General features: G+C 39.3%; 1 non-coding gene across 1 annotated transcript; it reads left to right on the top strand.

Moving 5' to 3' along the window:
* The first annotated feature begins 18,439 nt into the window (after nt 1-18,439).
* LOC147420122 (U6atac minor spliceosomal RNA) lies at nt 18,440-18,561 on the top strand. Its single transcript, XR_015187074.1, has one exon. It is a non-coding gene; the product is annotated as a U6atac minor spliceosomal RNA (small nuclear RNA).
* The last annotated feature ends 516 nt before the right edge of the window (nt 18,562-19,077 follow it).

Raw genomic sequence — 19,077 nt, 5'->3', positions numbered from 1 at the left:
CATAGATAGAAATTTTGTTCTCATGTGTAGAGCCATCACACTATGCTTTCACTGGAATCAAAATTTAGGAATCTCATGTCCAAATACATTGATATTACAATATCTTTATTTGGATTGCTACGTCTATCATACTGTGTGATTGTACACGTGCATCAAATGCAAATAAATAAGCTTTCAAAGATCTATCGTGGAGTGTGAGAACTTCATGTTTGCACTTCAGATAGATATGAAAATCGTCAAAGATTGCAATTAATCCTCATTTCCAATGAGAATCAATTGCAAGATTTGATCAATATTACCGATTATTGTAATGTGTGAAAGCTTTAAGCTTGTACTTTAGATAAATTGATATAGTACAATTTAAAATTATCGATTATTGTAATGTGTGAAAGACAAAAGCTTACACTTTAGATGAATCAATCTAGTACAATGTGATTGAAATGTTTTGTTTGTAGTGATGAAGTTATTTAGTGCATTTGAAGAATGCAAAGACTATTATTGTCTATTGCTAATTGACAATGTAGCGCAAGATTAATTGATAATGTGGACTGATTTTGATCACTATGTTGATCAATAGAGCATTGGTTGTGTTGTTTGTTGCTTTGAAGTAATTTTGACCGCAAAATTAACAAGTGGATTTTTTGATATGAGAGTTTAAATTTAGGAAAAATTACCAAAATGCCCCTCTAATTTGTGGAAATTCCCAAAATACCCCTCAAATTAAAAAAATTCCCAAAGTACCCCCATAATTTGTCATAAATTTCCAAAATGCCCTTCAAATTTTCCAAAATTCCCAAATTACCCCTGGTTGTGAGAGTAAATTTCTCCAAAAGCAAAAAAAAATGTAGCTTTTCATAGGAAGAGTGATTGTCTACCATACAGGATGCTAAAACTAAAATTTGAGTCGGTTATGTAGGCTTTGGAGATGAATTGCTTCATTATTTTTAGACATGTTTTGCTTTTTTTTTGCGAGGTAATTGGCGGCAAATTACATGTAAGCACTCAAAAACCGATCTCAATTGTCAAACAAGAATAAAGATTAGAAAATCTTGAAGAATCCAACGAAAATAGATACAAGGGTATTTTGGGAATTTTTGAAATTTGAGGGGTATATTGGGAATTTCCACAAATTAGAGGGGTATTTTGGTAATTTTCCCTTAAATTTACATGTTTCTTTTAAATGATCAATGTTTTTGTCATATAAGACTAGTTCTCTTTTTATTGAGCACAAATTTAAGTAGTATGCATTCTTACAATCATGTTTGTGATGATGACGTCTCTCAAACACCAAGTAGAATTTGTCACTCTACTTGGAAGAATGAAATGGACTAAAGAGCAAACATGCTTGCAACAATTATGTCTCCCAAGCACCAAATGTGTTATGGATAAAGTATATGTACATTTATTACTCAAGTCCTCATTATAAGCTATGGTTATTTGTGTCGTCTGGCCCATGTGTATTAATTTTGAGCATTGAAGAATCTATAAATAAAATACGTGCAAGAGATAAATGCTCACTCTTGCATGGGGGGAGATTGTACCCAGTACTTGTGTGTTTCTTCCCTCCCCTCCTCTCTTCTCTCTTGTGGTGCTGGTGTGGCACTCCGGTCTAGGAGGTGCATCTGTATGTGCTCTTTTGCTCTCTCACGTGCTCTATATCTCTTTGTTGGTGTACAATTTCTATTTTGTGCTCACAATATTTGTCAGGTATGCAGATTAGTCTGTTTTATGGGTTGCAATATGTTGTCTTTGGTATGTTTTAGGGTCTTCCATGCATCTGTTTGTAGCAGTGGATGCGTGGAAGACCACTACTATAAACGGATGTGTGGAAGACCCTACAAAATGCCAAATACAACATACTGCAACCCATAAAATAGACTAATCTGCATACTTGGCAAATATCATGAGCACAGAATATAGAAGTCATATGCCAACAAAGAAATATTTATCCATGACATACTCGAGGGTTGGAAAAGCAATTATCCTCAGTTGCAAGGTACGTAAGTGGTGGAGTCGAGTGCGAGGTACAAGATGCTGGCTACATGCCTACATAACACAATGAGTAATTGAAGACCAAAAGAGAAACAATGATTAGTAAGAAGCAATTTAAAAGTGAAAATATGTGTAACATGTGTATGGTGGGATGGGAGTGCATAAAATGAAGTAAATGTGCATAGGTATGGAGTGCAACATTGGTCAGAAATGTTGTTCCAAATAGACCACTAGTTGTTGTCACCCTTCCACCTTGCCATACCAAGCCATCATATCCTTTCATATTCATCCATGGTGGGCCAGTTCCACATATAATATAACCACGAAGAGTCATGCCGTACCAAGCATAGGCACTCTAGTACACATTTATTGACGTCCATAATTTGCCATAATAGTATTGCAAAGGGGTGAGTCTTGCCCTATTTAGGCATAGGAGCTCTAATATGTGTAGAAAATTTTCCACTCCAATTCAATTGAACCCTTAAGATCCTGGCCACAAAAATGTACATTGTCTCAAATAGTGTGCTGGGTAATGTGACCAAGGGTTTGTGTGAGATGAGGGTGTGATCGATGAGGTGGACTGTATATGTGAGTAAGTATTAAACCACTAATTTTTGTCGCAAGAAAACTAGAAGCAAATAGATTTTACATTTAGAACGTACAGTTTGGGCACCTGGACTCAAAAATTGCAAAGTCAAAAATAAATTAAGGTGGAACACAAACAAAAAGTGAGCCATAACCTTGTTGAAACTGAAATGTGGGAAGAAAAACTTTGGAGTTCAACTTAATAGCATAAATCGACTTCATCCACAGATAAAGAGAGCAACTCATAAGAAAGCAAAGTTAATGGAGCATTTATCAAACGAGAATATGAGACCGGGGATTGTGTTATAGAAATTTGAAATACTCGTGTTAGATATATATATTCAAATAGTCAGGCATGATATATATATATATATATATATATATATATATATATATATATATATATATATATATATATATATATATATATATATACCCTTAAAATACACCTAGAAATTCAATTGAAAGCAATCTATGTAAGCGAAGTCTGTGTACAGATGTAGTGCAATGAGGGGGAGTATACGTTTGTACAAAAAGTAACCCAAGTGTACATTTGCAACAAGGTCTAAAATGCTCGATTAAGGTCAAGTCCCTAGATTAATGGAGGCCTTGGATCCCATCTCCCATGTCCATTGGAGATATCATGTACTACTACATGAGTGCTATAGTAGATTTGTGGATAGCATTTAATACATTTTTCATAGCTACTAAGAAGCATTCAGAAGTCATAATATAATGCTACTTCTTGTAGATATCCTGCTATGGAAAATAATGTCATGGACTAGAATTCGAGTTAGGAATGGTTGGGGTTAAAATTTGAAGCCTCTATCGGTATTTATGCTCAAAATCGTAAAATTTCACCAATGTTATTTAAACTAGCTAAATTTGTTTAAACACTGGCTAGATTACAAGCTTTCCTTCAAGTAAACCAACAAAGTTTTATAAGTTTTAGTGTGAATACCTGAAAATGCTTTGAATTTTGACCTTAAAAACAAAAGATCTTTAGGTGTGCCCTTATTTTCTTTAATTAGGAAAATTGGTTTTGGAAATCCCTAACTCAATCAAAAAACATTGCTATGATTACTCTCATCCAAAATTTGATTTCCGCTGTTGCACTCTCAAAGAGAATTTCTCTTGAAAAATTTCATAGGAACTACTTTCAATGGTCATCTTTGAATGGATACAACAAACACTAAAATACCAAGAGACATCGTAGTGCTTATCTCCACCTTAAATATAGATGCACAAATCTCAAAGCCAAAAAAATAGGCACACACCGGTAAGGTTGAAATTTCAACCCTTCCCACCTGGGAAAAGTGTATCCCAACTTACAATCATGTTGCTTAAAAATTCAAAATGCCCCTTAGGAGCAAGAGGAAAAGGAATCATTCCGCTTGACATTTTAGAGAAGTAGTGTAAAAAGAAGAAAAATGCAAGTCATACTTCTAAACTTTCCTCTTTCTATGTATGGTTAGGAAAATGATTTTTCTCGAACACCGCTTCCCACCACAAGCATGGCAAAATAGTAGCTCTCCCCACCACTTACGCGCAAGGTGTTCAACAAGCAATTTCTCTAGGAAAAGAACCCTACACAATGAAGGGTTGATCTTTTGGAAGCCCTTCAAATATTACTAGATGTTATAAATATTAAATTGTATTAATGTTATAAATGGATAATGGTTATATAGTCTTGTGGACGACTACAATGGTTATATAGTCTTGTGGACGACTACAATGAGTCTAATATAACAAGAGAAGAAAATCATCAAAAGTAAAGTGTCGTGCTGTGATTGAAGGTAAAATCAAATATTGCTGCATGCCCAAAATATGAGGGAACAATAAAATTATGCGAGAAACAAACCCAAGTTGCACTAGTTTACCAAAATAGGGATAGGAGTGTGGTAGCATCCACGGGAAGCTGGCGGTGGAGGAAAAAAAAACAACTTTGGTGGGTGCTGCAAAGCTCAGGATGCTGGGGGGGGGGGGGGTCAAAGAAGTAGAGTGCACCCCATGTAGCACCTAGCAGTTGCAGAAAGTGCCACCTATGGGAGGCCTTTTGTTGACACACGCAACCATGGCATTAGTCGCAAACAACAAGAGAGAAGGTTGCAGCTTGATGATGAGGCGACCCTCTCCACACTATTGAAGCCCCTGGTTCAACTGCGGCTCCCTCTACATTGGGAAGGTAGTGAAAGCTTGGCCAATCGCAGAGTCTCTAGGGCTGCTCGTGTGACGCATGACAGCTGAAGAGGGTGCAACAAGATAGAAGAGAGAGAGAGAGAGAGAGAGAGAGAGAGAGAGAGAGAGAGAGAGAGAGAGAGAGAGAGAGAGAGAGAGAGAGAGAGAGAGAGAGAGAGAGAGAATATTTGAATGTGGTGAGAAAGAGTAAACGAGAGGTGGACTGGTAGGTTGGTGGGTGGCCCGTATCTGGATGATATGGTTAGCTATCACACATGTCTTTCACACTAGAGGTCTCCAGTTACTAGCAATTCATGGTTGTAAAAGGTGTGTGCGTTATGAGTTACCAACGAGGGACAAAGAGAGAGAGAGAGAGATAGAGATAGAGAGATAGAGAGAGAGAGAGAGAGGGAAAATGTGGGACGCATGTCGAACCTCACCATCCTATCTTATTGTAGTATTAGCGAGAACCACGATTAATTTGTCAATCCATGGGATGAAGCTGACTCGACTAGTGCATAGAGGCTACAAGAGGGTGTCAATCTCTCCGAAAACAACTAACAACTCGCATCTAACTCAGGCTACACTCAAGTGACTGAAATCACCAAAATCCAATTGCTCATCGTCGGCAAACGAATCACATCCGTTACAGCATCATATGACATCCAAACGTAATGAAAATTTTAGGACAAGTTTATATGACCTAAGCACACATGCTTATGATCTCAAACTCCACTTTAGGTCAAGTTCCAAAATCGCGATTATTAACAGCAGTGGATTTTTGACCTAGTTGTTTTCAACCCAGAATGCATCTAAATGCTAAGCAATGATACCCCAATACGTCGCCTATGATTAGATATTTATTTGGAAGTGTAAATTCCTAGTTATGATGAAATTAGGCCACGGCTCGCGGCGACGCCAAAAGCTATGAAATACTGTGAACTGCTTATATCAATGCGTAGAGCTCTTACCTGCAGTTGCAATGCAACAACCACAATTACAATGTGACAACCGAGGAGGGAGTATGAAGCACGAGAAGGAGAGGAGTGAGCACCGTTAGCGCACGCTGTGTATTTCTTATCCAAAAACTTATAAAAAGCTTACAAAAATTGGCTTTTATATGTTAGCCAAGGTTTTTGGGTGGTCAAAACTAATAATCTGGAGTTCTACCAAAGCTGGAAAATGACTGGCTGATACGATCTGGAAGCTTGTAGCCTCGGCTCATTAATTACAGAGTTTATCCAAGAAAATAGGAGTTACAATATTCCCAATTTATCAAAATAATAAATGTATTACAAAGAGAACTCCGAAAAATGGTGTCCGTGTTAGCTTATTGCTAACATTACCCCCTTCTCACCTGTGTCATCCCTTGACACAGCTTTATGGGCTGAAATAATCTTTGGGTTGACGGCTGGCGAGGTGGTCTTTACGCGCATTTAGTGCCTTATGGTATCTAATTTTTCTTTCTTTGTCTAGCATTTGCAGAAACTGCATGGTCACTCTGTTCTTCAGCTCCACCGTTGAGTAGCCTACAAATTTGGATGTGAGGTTGCTGATCACTAGCGCAAAGATCTTCGTTCACCAAGTGAAGAATCCAGTGTAGAAAGCTTCCTCAAACACCAGCATATTATGTGAAGGTAAGAACATACACCGGGCGTAGAAGCCATAGAGTACTTCTTCGGAAGGCTGACCACTAAGATCATAGCATAACCCCTTGTTTCCCTTGAGAAATGATATCCACGGGGTGCCTGCTTGCTCTGACTGATGAAAAACTTCAATACAAGTGAGCAGCATTCGGCATATCTTGTATAACATTGCGCATGAGAGATCTGGTAGACTCTTGAACAAAGACATGGCGCCCGTTAGGGTTTTCACCATGTATTCCTCTATTGCTTGTCCTTTCTCTGGAGCTGGCAGTCTAGGGTAGTTCAGCCAGGTTGGCAACTTCTTTGTCAGTGCCTCATGATCTTGCCATGTCCTTACTCTGGGTATAGGACAAAATGTTGGATCTCTTTGCAGGGTTGCAGGTGCTCTTGTGAACATAATCAAATACCGCGGATTCTTGTTCAACCAGCTCAACCTCCACTTTGGGTGGTCTTTATCTGCTCCATCTTCTTGCATGTCTTTGTAGATTATCTCTTTTACCTATAGTAGTTCCACTTTTATGAGAGGGTGTGGCAGGGATTGCTGATGCCATTGTGCATTGATCTGATTGGGAGTGAGTTGAGTGATGTTGACAGAGTGTACAACTCTCAACTCCCAATCCATCGCGGCTTTCCACTACTCATCCACCTCTTGGGTGATCTTTTCTTTCAGTGCGTCATCCTCAGCTTTCGATAGTTGGACCATATGCACTGTCTCTGCATCTGTGATGTTAATCTGAAAATCCTCTTCATCACTTGGCTCTTCTATGGACTGTGTCTCCAACTCAGCAAATGAGACCGAGGGTATATCTATCTGCAGTGGCTCTGAAGTTCCTGCCTCTTCCTGCGTATCCGGCCTTCCTTCCCTCAGGAGATGGTTAACTCTCTTGAGCTTAGCTATTTCTTTAAGTAGCTCTTCTTCTCTTTGGACCCGCATCAAAGCCAGGTCCTTGTGTTGTGATTGCTCTAGCTTTAATTCTAACTCGAGGTCCTTGTTCTTCTTTTCTAGTGCCTTGTATACTTCATCAGTCCCTTTGATCGAGGCCACGGTTGGATTTTCTTTGATTTGTTGTAAGAAGATTGCATGATCATCTATTCTTTGTTCAGAGTATTGCAAAGAGGCATTTGCAACATCCAATTGCACTTGAATTTTTTGAGCTGACAGGGATGTCGTAAGAAGTTCATTTGTAACTTTTGTCAGCTACTCGTCTTTTGCTTTGCAAGCATCTGATAATTTGGTGAGCAGATCACCTAACTCTTCCATTTCCTTCTTCTATCCATCTCTGGATAGCTGATGTTGTTCAGCTTCGGCCTTCATCTCCTGCACTTGCCTCTGAAGATTGGTGATGACGTTCATTCGATCTTCTAACTCTCCTTGGAGAGCGTCAATTACCATCTCGAGCTCTTTAGACTTTTTGCTACGGCTAAGTGCTGCTGACCGGAGTCTCTCTGTCATATCTTGCATTTGTCTTGCATATTCATTTACTTGCAATATGACGAGTCGTCATTTGACTACCAATCCTCCTTTCTTGCCAGCTGAGTGGATGTGCCTGCAGCTTGTGTGTCCTTCTGCTGCGTTGTGGTTGCTAGTTCTTCTTGCGTGGAGGTAGAGGGTCGGTCTTCTTCTTTGTCATCCTGAGGCCTTGTGGATGCCTTGGAAGTTTCTTGTTGTGTGGAAGTAGAAGGTGTTGGCTCATACTGTGTAGTCTCTTCAGGTGAAGGGCTCACTTCCTTCTCTAGCTCAAGTTCTTTCTGTTGTTGCTGCTCTTGTGTAGCATTGGCCTCTTGTGCAGTGGTAGCCTCTTGTTCTGGCTCTGCTTCTTTATCTTTTTCTTTCTCTTGCTGGTCCGCCTCTTGTGCAGATTCTGTTTCTTTAGTGGACTCAGATTCTTTGGCTCTCTCTTTCTTAGGTTTAGCTTCTTTAATCAGCTCTTTTGCGGTGTCTTTCTCTACAGGTGATGGTGGTGGGCTTGGCATAGGATGGTCCTGTTGTTCTGTAGGCGGTGAGGTGGGTCTGGGAGACTCATAGCCTTGTTCTTGGGCCTCTTCCCTTGCCGTTTCTTTAGCTCGTCTCTGTTCCTCTACCTCTTTGGCTTTTCTAGCCGCTTCTTCGGCTTCTTTCAGCTTGAGGGCTTCAACTTCTTGGTACATTTTCTCCAAAGTCTCTGTCGGATCTTCAACCTCCTTTCTTGTGTGATGCTTCTTTCTTGGGCCTTTAAGTCCGCTCGGCACCCATTTCTCTGGGTCCTTCCCTTGTGCTTGTCGGTTATGCTGGTAGGCGTGTTTTTCTCTTTCGAAGCGAGCTTGTTTTTGCACGGGCTCTTTGTGGTGGTGGACTGCCACAACTTTTCTCTTCATTTCTTCTCTTCTCACTCTCTTCTCCTCGTTATCAGAGCTCTCGCTGCTGTGCCTTTCCGATGAGCTTTCAGCTGATTCTTCATCGGATTTATAAGATCTCTTTCTTGACCTTGTAGCTCTTGGAGACGTTTGTGCTGCCAATATCCATGTATTTTGGTCAGGGACAGGTGGTAGATTATTGGCCATGCCGATGGCATGGTATGCTATCCTTGTCAAGACTTCTGTCCCCCCCAAGTAAGTGATTTTGCCTTCTTTCTTGGTGCCCTTCAAGGTGGTCAGGACATACTGAGCGTGGTCCATTGGTTACCTGGTTGTTGACTTTAGAACTTGGATAAATGTGGTGGCAACCGCGTGATTTGGTATAGTGTACCTTGGTGGCCTTTTTGCCAAAAAATGGAAGTGCTGATGGTATAATCTGGCTGGCTCTTCCACCTATTGGTGAATCAAATCTGCAAAGGTAGCCGCGGTGGTCTCCTTGGTGAAGGTGCCTGCCCTTTTTGTGTCCCTTGCTCTCATGGTCATTCCTTTTGTGGGCAGTCTGAGTGCATCTACCACTATATCTTTGGTTATAACCACTTCGACCTTGTGTCCCTGAGTGTCACATATTTGTGCGGTTCCATCTTCTTTTATTGTGGATAAAAGCTCGTAAGCTTTCTGAAAATCCACTCCGCAAGGCTCCTGTTCATAAAAGTCTCTGAGTCCAAGCATGCGGTTGGATTCTTTGGTCTCTGGCTTCGCGGAAACATCATATACTTCTTTGGGTAAGAGTTGCAACTCCACTTGATGCCCCTCTTCACTCTTGAATCTACCGGTGAAGACTATAGTATGTGCTCTTCTAGCTGTTCTTTGGAGAGGTATGCTACCTTGGCTGCTTTGAGTGAATCGGGGTCTAGTTGATATGCGGGCAATTCTTGCAACTTTTCCTTTTGGTTGAGCTTTTTCTTGGCCCTCTCTACTGCTTGCATAGCTCTTGTTCAGTGAATAGAGTGCAAAGTTAGCAGATTTATAGGAATTTTGTCCAAACTGTCTTTTAGGCTGAAATGCTGACAATTTTGGTCCAATTTGCTTCAAGTCAATTTTTGAACAAGCATAGATGCATAAAAACATTCAAGGAACAAAACTATAAAGTGTAAACAAATTTTTGCAACCAAAGTAAATAATCGCGATTATTTACAGCTGAGCAAATTTTTCAACTTTTTGCAAACTTGGCTTCATAGGCTTGAAGTATATACCGAATACATGCTCTGAGTGAAATATGAGCTCAATTGGATGCATAGGGTGAAAATGATACCAGATTGTGGCTTTAGGTCTCTGAAACAGTAGATGTAAAGGAAATTTGAGATTTTGAGCTCCAAATTGGTTCAAACTTGGCTAGTGGACTTAACACATCATGTACTTTGATGTATGATGGCAAAATATCAAAACTCCCCAATTTTGGCTGGAAAGTAAATAATTGCGATTATTAACATTTCTACCAAAATCAATACTTTTTTGGTACAATTTGCTTCTAGGCATTGTATAGACTATGAAGTGATTTGGATCAAGAAATGTTGTCCATAACTCAAAAATTGGCTTGCGAAGACTTCTTTGCATTTTCTGGAAATCTTCCAAGTTATAGGTGCTCATTTTGGCTCATACTTGATTTTTGGCATGTAATAGGTGTGTACACATGATAGATGAGGTGGTGATACAATTTCCAAGTAAAAATATTGCAAAAGTAAATAATTGAGTTATTTACAACAGCCACAATTTTTTTGCAAAACTTACAAATTTTGACCTAAACACATTCTATACACCTAAAACAAGTCCTAAATTGAATTTGGTCAAGTTTGGTCTTGTTGGCATCACTTTGTGCTTTGTCGACTCTGAAATCACCGATTTCCGTGACTACACTGCCTATGGAGTTGGTCAATCAATTTTGAGGCTCTGGACTTGTCCGCAACATAGTCGTGAAGCAACTCATTCAATTTTGGCTCATTTGGAGTCAGTTTGACCCCTATGTCGAATTTGACGCTTTGTAGCCTTCGAGCCGTTTTTGGATTTTTAAGGGCTTTGCTTGATTGATTTCACTAAACGAATCATATACACTGTATATGAACCTCGTAGGCAAGCTGTCTGTAGAGTCAGATCGAAATTTTGGCATTTGCCAAAAACCTAGCTTTTCTACTGGGGACCCCCTCGACCCTTTCCGAATGGTGAACTGATGATATAGAAAGGTTTTATTATGTTAGGGCATGCTGCAGTTGAAATCCCATCTGATTTGGTCCACCTGACAGCCCGCTATGGTCAGCTTTTGGTCGTAGGTCTTCGTGCACTGCTCGGTTTCTAGGGTTTTTTCTAGGATTTAGACTAGCTACCGGCCGTACAAAATGGATCACTGACGAGTAAAGAACTTACCCCTCATGTCTCCTGTGAGACGGCGCTGAAAACGGGCAATTGTAGACTCCGGAAAAGACGCGCGAAAGAGGTCGAAAAGCTCTCTCTGCAAAGGCCACAAGTGGAAATGAGGTGGTTTTAGCCTGCCTTGGATATCTATACCCAGACTTCCCGAACCGATTTTCCCCAAATTCCCTCGTTAGTCCTACTAGGCCATGAAATCTATGTTAGACTCAAAATTTTCCTGGATCAGATTCCTGTAGCTCATTTTGCAAGAATTTTGCAAAAGTAGACCTGGTCGCCTAATTTAGGCTTCCCGCTTCCATCTTCTGATTTCATTGAAACTTTTTGTGCTTGTCTACCTTATCTTTTTAATCACCATCGTGTCTTTCATTTTTCCATCTGAGCTTCCCTGCTATTTATTATTAATTTTTGACGTGTTTATTTGAAAAAATCAAAGAGAATAGAAAACTGCTCTAAAAAAGTAAAGTGAAAATCCAATAATTAAGAAAATCCATTGAAAAATACAGGTTTATTAATTTTTGTTGGATTTTTTCTATTTTTAAGCCTCATTATCAATAAAAATGATGAAAAATACCCAAAAAATGACTATTTTGTATGATTTTCTGATAGTGTATACACTATTTACACTCATCGGGAAGATATTATCAATGAATCTTCCCTTAATGCACATGAACATCCATGTACTATCACGTTCAAGTTGACTACTCCCAATGTTGGGGTTGGGTTCTTGTTGCATCCTTTGATTGTCGCTATTCCTGCTGTCAATGCTTGACTTGTTGCCTTCTTGTACGTGGAGTAATTGACTGTATTTACTCTAGCTCATGTGTCGACCAAAGCATTGGTGCTATGATTGTTCAGCTGTACTTTGATGCGCAGGTCCATTCCGTCTAGCCAGTCATCATCTGTTGAAACTGCGTCTTTAGGTAATTCCCATTGTTGGTCATCTATTTCCAAAGTGTTGATGGAAATCGGTATTTATTAATTCTTGAGAGCAGCTTTCTGCTTGAGTACCCGAAGTCGAGCTTCCTCTTGGGATTCAACAATAACCTGATGTTGTTTAATCTTTCTTTGTTTGGCTGCATGCATTCTTTCTAGCAATTCATTGGTTAGCGGAAAATTGTATTTCTTTAAACGACATCCACTAATCCAATTAGCCATTGGTTCAACATCTAGGGTGGACAATTTTACTTCTCCACTTGGAGATGCATCTTCAATGATAAATGGTCCGTTTCCCTTCTTCTTAAACTTGTGAATGAGTTGCTTAAGGGAATAAACTAAAACTAAGTTCCCTTTTTTGAAGATTTTTGTGATTAAGTGGGAATCAAAAAACTATTTTTGTTTTCGCTTCTGTGCATAGATGTGAGCTATAGCATTTAGCCTTTGCGCATCTAGCTTTTCCAAATCTTCAAGTCTTTCTGACAATTCATGTCCAGTCCATTCAAGATTCTGTGCTACCCTTAATGTCGGCAATAGAAATTCTATTCGAAGTATGGCATCAAGACCATAAACAAGGTTAAAGGGTGTAGCATTTAAAGCTGTTTTGAATGAAACTCGATAAGCCCATAGAGCAGCATGGAGATTCATTTCCAAATCTGTCCTTCCTGAACTAACCACTTTAGTCAGCACCGAGCTAAGAATTTATTGGTATGCTCAGCTTGTCCGTTTGCTTGTGGGTGATAGGGAGCTGATTTGTTATGGATGACCATAAACTCATTAAGCAAATACTCGATTACCTCATTAAGGAAATGAGTTTCCCGATCACTGACAATTTCTATTGGCAATCCATATCTCGTGAATACATACTCATATAAGAATGCAGCAGTGGCTCTGGCATCATTCTTTCTAATTGCTTTAGCCTCGGCCCACTTGGTCAAATAGTCCGTAGCTACAATGATATACTAAGCTTTGGTTCTATAAGCACGTGGCTGTATTGGTCCAACAAAATCTATACCCCATTTTGCGAAAGCTCTACCCCCCATTATTGGTCTTATGGGCATTCTATCTACTCGTGTTGGCATTTTTGCTCGTTGACAAGCATCACAACTTCAAACATATTCTTTGGCATCTGCAAAAAGTGTTGGCCACCATATGCCTGCCATCAAGATTGGTCTTGCGGTGGTCTCACTAGAAAGGTGACTTCCAACTACATGTGCTCCTTGTCTACCCATGAATGTGCACTTTTTAGGATTTAAGCAAATCCTATAAAGTCTACATTTTTCAAATACCTTTTTGAGGTGTTCAAAATGATCAGCTTCGATTGATGAATGTACGCATAGATCATCCATATATACTTCTAAGAATTTCCTAAGATATTCTTTGAAAGCATGGCTCATCAACCTTTGAAATGTGGCTGGAGCATTAGTTAACCCAAACAGCATAACCCGATAGGCAAATATACCCCATTCTGTTGCAAAAGCAGTTTTATGCTGATATTTTGGGTCAACTAAAATTTGATTATATCCCAAAAAGCCATCTAAGAAAGTGTAATCTTCTTTTCCTGCAACTTGTTCTAAAACATGCTCAGTGATTGGAAGAGGAAAGTTGTCCCTAATGGTAGCTGCATTCACTTTTTTGAGATTAATACACACTCGTATTTTTCCATTTTTCTTGGGTACTACCACAATTGGAGACACCCAATGTTGGAGATCAAGCCTAATGTCCTAGTCTAGGAGTACCTTAGTCCTAGTTTAAATCTTCATTTTGAGCTTTCAATAAGGCTAAAGGGTTTTTTCTCTCTAGGGCCTTTTCACCTTTAGCACCCTCAATTCTCTCCCTAAATCACTCTAAGATTAGTCGTAGTCTTCCAGCGTCTCTCTCTCTCTCTCTCTCTCTCTCTTATTGGACCCTTTTTTATATCTCTACAATCACTCCCTAGATATAGGATTTAGCCCCCCATTTGAGCTCCCTATATATAGGGACATTACATTTTGTATCTATGAGCCTTTTTTATCAGTTACAACACTTGCAAAGAGTATTTCTTATGCTTTAATTCAGTCTTTATCGATTATATTAATCTAATATGGTATCAGAGCCAATTTAATTGAACAAAAGATTGATAGAATGTTTGTGAGCTTTCATCATGGTGACCTTTCAAGCCTCACAGAAAAGAGCTGAAAAACTACTCTGTAAATCCTTCAAATTATAGAACCTCAAGGCGTTTTTTAATAACTCATAGCCTCAGTGAAGTTCAACTCAAGTCTCAAGCGAAGGCGGTCAGCTTCGAATCCTTCAATTGCTCGACACTGTCGTCAATGGCAATTGTCTACATCAATACAATTAGCTAAAGCAAGTGTAGGGGATGGACAATCGACATCCTTGTGAGCATTAAACTAGCTTTGCTTCTCCAAAACAAAACTTCAAACTCCCAGAAGGATTGGATGGCAGCGCTTGCTCATCTCAGCATTCGAGCTTCCCTCGCCATGACTCACCATAGGGATCTTCAATCAAGCCCATCGTGGTCTCCCACACACAAGCTGCATGCACAGAACTTCATTAGCCTTGCCTAAGCCCGCCAATGGCTGCAAATAGTTGTCATGGCGACTCACTTTGATGACTTTCATCACATGGATCACTAATCCACTACATGCCGATCAACTTCAGACACTCCACTCGCCAGATACTAGCTCGTAGCTATCACCTGCAAGTAAGGAGGGCAACAGAAGTCAATGACCATTCTACAAAGGAAACAACTCAAGGGAACCTCAAAGGAACACATCATTCAAAGATTCCAAAAAAGGCAACAGCTACTTTGATTTCTTCTTCCACATCTTTGTTGATTCCTGCTAATTGTGATTGTAAACTCTTGAATTTGCTTAAGTGTGCTGACATAGTAGTGTCAACAGCTTTTGTCAAAATGAAAAAAACTCTATGAAGAGCATGATTTTAGATGTTTTGGAAGTAGTACCAAATACTTTTTCAAGTAAAACCCAAGATTCTTGTGCAGCAGTGGTGCAAGAACCAATGTGATGTATAAAGACATATTGTAAGCCTTCCCCTAGAATACCTAGAGCTTTTAGATTTCTTTGCTCAAATGTTGTGGAAGTTTCTCTAGTTGAAGTTCCTGCAGGTTCTCTTCCTACAATATCTCATAATCCCTTTTTCATAAGTCTGAATTTTATTCGAGTTTGCCATGTGAAGAAGTTCGTGCCGTTGAATTTATCACTAATTTCCATACTAGGAGTGGTCTTAATAAAGTACTACTCTACCAGTGTCTAAAACTCCGTACAAAGAGAATGATTTACTTAATTGGCAAATGCTTCTTGAACAGAATTTCGTTTGGGTTGTTGTGGTTCAACATACCAAGTTTTGCAGTATGGGCAGAATTTCTTTCTAGCTGTCCTGTAAATTCTAGGACCACGTATGCGTTGATAGCCGTTTTTCGGTTCTCTGTAATTTCCATAGTGAGTTACCTCACCTTGTCAAATCACTCAAACACTGTGGTTACCCACACCCTTTCACTGTATATAGGTGTGTGTGAGTTAGGGGACTTTTCCCATATCTTCTTAAAAACCCTCAATTAGCTAGTCATTGGGCTAGTTGAGCCAAAAAAATAAAAAATAAAATAAAAAAAATAAGTATATTATGGCCCATTTGTGTGTAAATATTTCATTGTATATAGGGCCTAAATAAAAGGATTTTTCATAATTATTTTGGTATTTATTTAAATATTTCTACCTACGTTGTGTTATTTATGCTATGTACATTGACTCACCATTACCATATTTTTTCTTACCATTTTGCATAATCTTTATTCCATATAAAAATAATTTAATGCAAAATTCTCTTATTTTTGGTGTAACTCCATCCCAACAAAAATCCAAAAAAACTAGTTCTATTTATATGTATATTTTTTCACTATTGTGATTTTTTCCTTCCTACATCTATTCTCTATTACTCTCATAAATTAGACCACCAAAAATATTCATCTTTTTATGGTAGACTTATAATGAGAGAGATTTATTTTGACCCCTTTATATTTTTTCCACCTATATTATTTATATTTGACATGTACATATTTTTTTAGACCCCTCAATATTTGATTTTCTTAGTTGTACTATTCATTTATATCATGATCTCAACAATATCTTCAATTATAGACCTACCAAATAAGAACAAGGGTATGTGGCATGCATGCATGCACTATGGAGGGCTCACTCTTGGAGGTATTCAAAAGAATCATCCAAAGAAGGAGCCCACAAGGACTTTATGCAGAGGAAAAAAACAGTCGGTTTTGCTGAAATTTTAAAGATCACTCGCTCTCCGAATTTGAAAAGGTGATACAAACAAAAGTTGTAGCTCGTGGGCTGAAATTTTACCTCAAAGTTTTTCATATTTTTTTGAGCTACGAGCTATGAGCTATGATTTTATTGGTGGACCTCAGTTTTCCCATGCTATGCAACCACACTCTCTCTTCCACTTTATCATTTTCCTCTTTCACACACACTTCTCCACTCATCATCCCCACCTATCTCACCACTCCTCTCTGCACCCTACTCACCTTCTTCTCAACCTTGAAGAATAAGAGAAACCATGGTGAACTCATGTCTCCTACACATACTTCCATTCCAAAATTGACCACCTAGTCTCATTTTTCCTCATCCATATTACCCATATCTATAAAAAAAACCACAAAATTCAGCCTCTTCTCTTGAAAGACAGCATCATGGTGATTGATTACTCATGTTCACTTACCTTGGCTCCCAAGGAAGGTCAAGAGTGGAGAAAAAACGTACCGTCAAAGCTAGTGGACCGTCAACAAGCGTCAAAATTGACCCTACTCAAGACACTCGGAGCATCAACATTGTAAGAAATCCATATTTTCTTACCTATTAAGAGTTTTTTCTTCCTTATTTGTATCCTACTTGGATACTCCCATTGTAAATATCCAATTCCATTTGTAAATCAATAAAAATACTAACTCTACTAATTTACTAACACTAACCTACTGTGGAAAGTCCTATCACCTCCACTTCTCTCCTCTCTCTCTTCTTCATTTATCCACACCAACTTCTTGATAATTCCAAGCAAAAGAAATTAGATAAGTGCTGAAAATCTAACCCAACCATGGTTAGAGGAGTAACCCTAGCCCTCAAAATTGCTATAAAAGGAGGGTGTAGCTAGCACAAAAGAGGGGAGCCATAAGCAAGAGCACTATGCTATAGCTTGAGAAGCCAAGCTCAACCTCTCTAGAAGGAGCTCTTGAGTGGAAGCTCATTGTCTTATGCATGTGCATGTGTTGTAATAGGGGTGATTAGCAAGAGAACTCTATGCCATTGTAAGAGAGAGAGTGATCATTCAATTGAGAGTAGGAAATCTATTATTTCTCCTACTAGTGTAAGCCAACATTGCTGAATCAAGGAGGGTGGATTTGGACTAAGCTTGGATACTTTGTCTCTCTTCCAACGTGAAGTAATGGACAACAATGATGTGTAAGTGTCTTGGTGTTTTTTTTAAAAGTTCTTGATAGCTTGCCTCTGGGTTTTGTCATCAATTTAGCCATAAATCCCACATACTGTAAGAGGGCGACATGGTGGAGAGGACTCCCCTGGCCTTAAGACAATTATTAGGGTGGCTTTTCTTGTGATGTGTTGTGGTGTAATTTACTCAAGCTATGTTGAAAAAATACTAATCTCACTTTGATTGGTCATGACAGATTTGTAAGAAGGTATTAATGCAACAAGCACCCCCTCCCCCTTCTCTCTCTTTCTTACATATATAATTGTGTTTGCTTGATCACTGCCAATACATTTCAAAGCAGCCCAAGCACTATCTCTCTCTCTCTCTCTCTCTCTCTCTTTCTCTCTCTCTCTCTCTCTCTCTCTCTCTCTCTCTCTCTCTCTCTCTCTCTCTCTCTCTCTCTCTCTCTTTACGCGTCCTAGTTCGCATCCAAAACTAGGTGGTGCGCCAAATTTGTGTAGGGTTAGGTTGCGGGTTTGTGTGTGTGTTTGTTGTTTTTTTCCAACCCCAACCCAATTGAGCAGCACGGGAGTCTAGAAGAGTGCTTAGAGGCCACTCTTCTTGTTGCCCACCCCAGACCGCCTCAGCGTGTAGCTTTGGAAGTTACTTCTTCTTTGTCACGGTTTACTGGTGTTTTAGTTTTGTTTGTGATTGTGCTAATCAAAGATGATTTTTTGCTCATTTCCAGAGAAGGTCTTACCTCTTGAATTTATTCAAAGGCACTGTCTATTCTCTTTTACAAGGGGATTTCTTCCTTTTTTCGGAGTTCAATAATTCCTCAAAAAACATGAGCCTTTAAAACCTAAGTCTTGTGAGGCGAGGGCTTTGTATTGGTTGAAGGAGAGCCGGTTAGCATCTTCCTCAAGAAGGTCGAGAGAAACTTTCTGGCTTTAGATCAAAGCATGTCAAGTCACTCTGCCTCGGAAGGATTTTAAGACAAGGAATGTAAAAACCCTATGGGACATGCCATTTGGAGGCCTTACAAATTTTTTATAAGTGAAGCTTTATAATTGTCTGGACAGCGAAGCTGTCGGGAGTGATTGACGCCGTTCCTTGCAGGTGATAGCTATGAGCCAGTATCTGTCGAGTGGAGTGTTTGAAGTTGATCGCCATGCAGTAGGTGTATCACAAAGATTTTTCTGTTGTGCTAGGTCATCAACTTGAAGGAGGGTTTGTTGGAGATCAAGCCTAATGCCCTAGCTTAAAAATACCTTAGTCCTAGTTTAAATCTTCATTTTAAGCTTTCAGTAAGGCTAAAGGGATTCTTGCTCTCTAGGGCCTTTCTACCTTTAGAATCCTCAATTCTCTCCCTAAATCACTCTAAGATTATCCATAGTCTTCTAGCGCCTCTCTCTCTTATTGGACCCTTTTTTATATCTCTACAATCACTTCCTAGATATAGGATTTAGCCCCCCTTTTGAGCTCCCTATATATAGGGACATTATGTTTTGTATCTGTGAGCCTT

The sequence above is a fragment of the Adiantum capillus-veneris genome, chromosome 28 (genome assembly GCF_014529385.1).
Source record: "Adiantum capillus-veneris isolate H3 chromosome 28, ASM1452938v2, whole genome shotgun sequence".
In the NCBI taxonomy this organism is placed as follows: Eukaryota; Viridiplantae; Streptophyta; class Polypodiopsida; order Polypodiales; family Pteridaceae; genus Adiantum; species Adiantum capillus-veneris.
The sequence above is the reverse complement of the archived record's forward strand: the minus strand, read 5'-3'. Positions and strand labels throughout refer to the sequence as shown.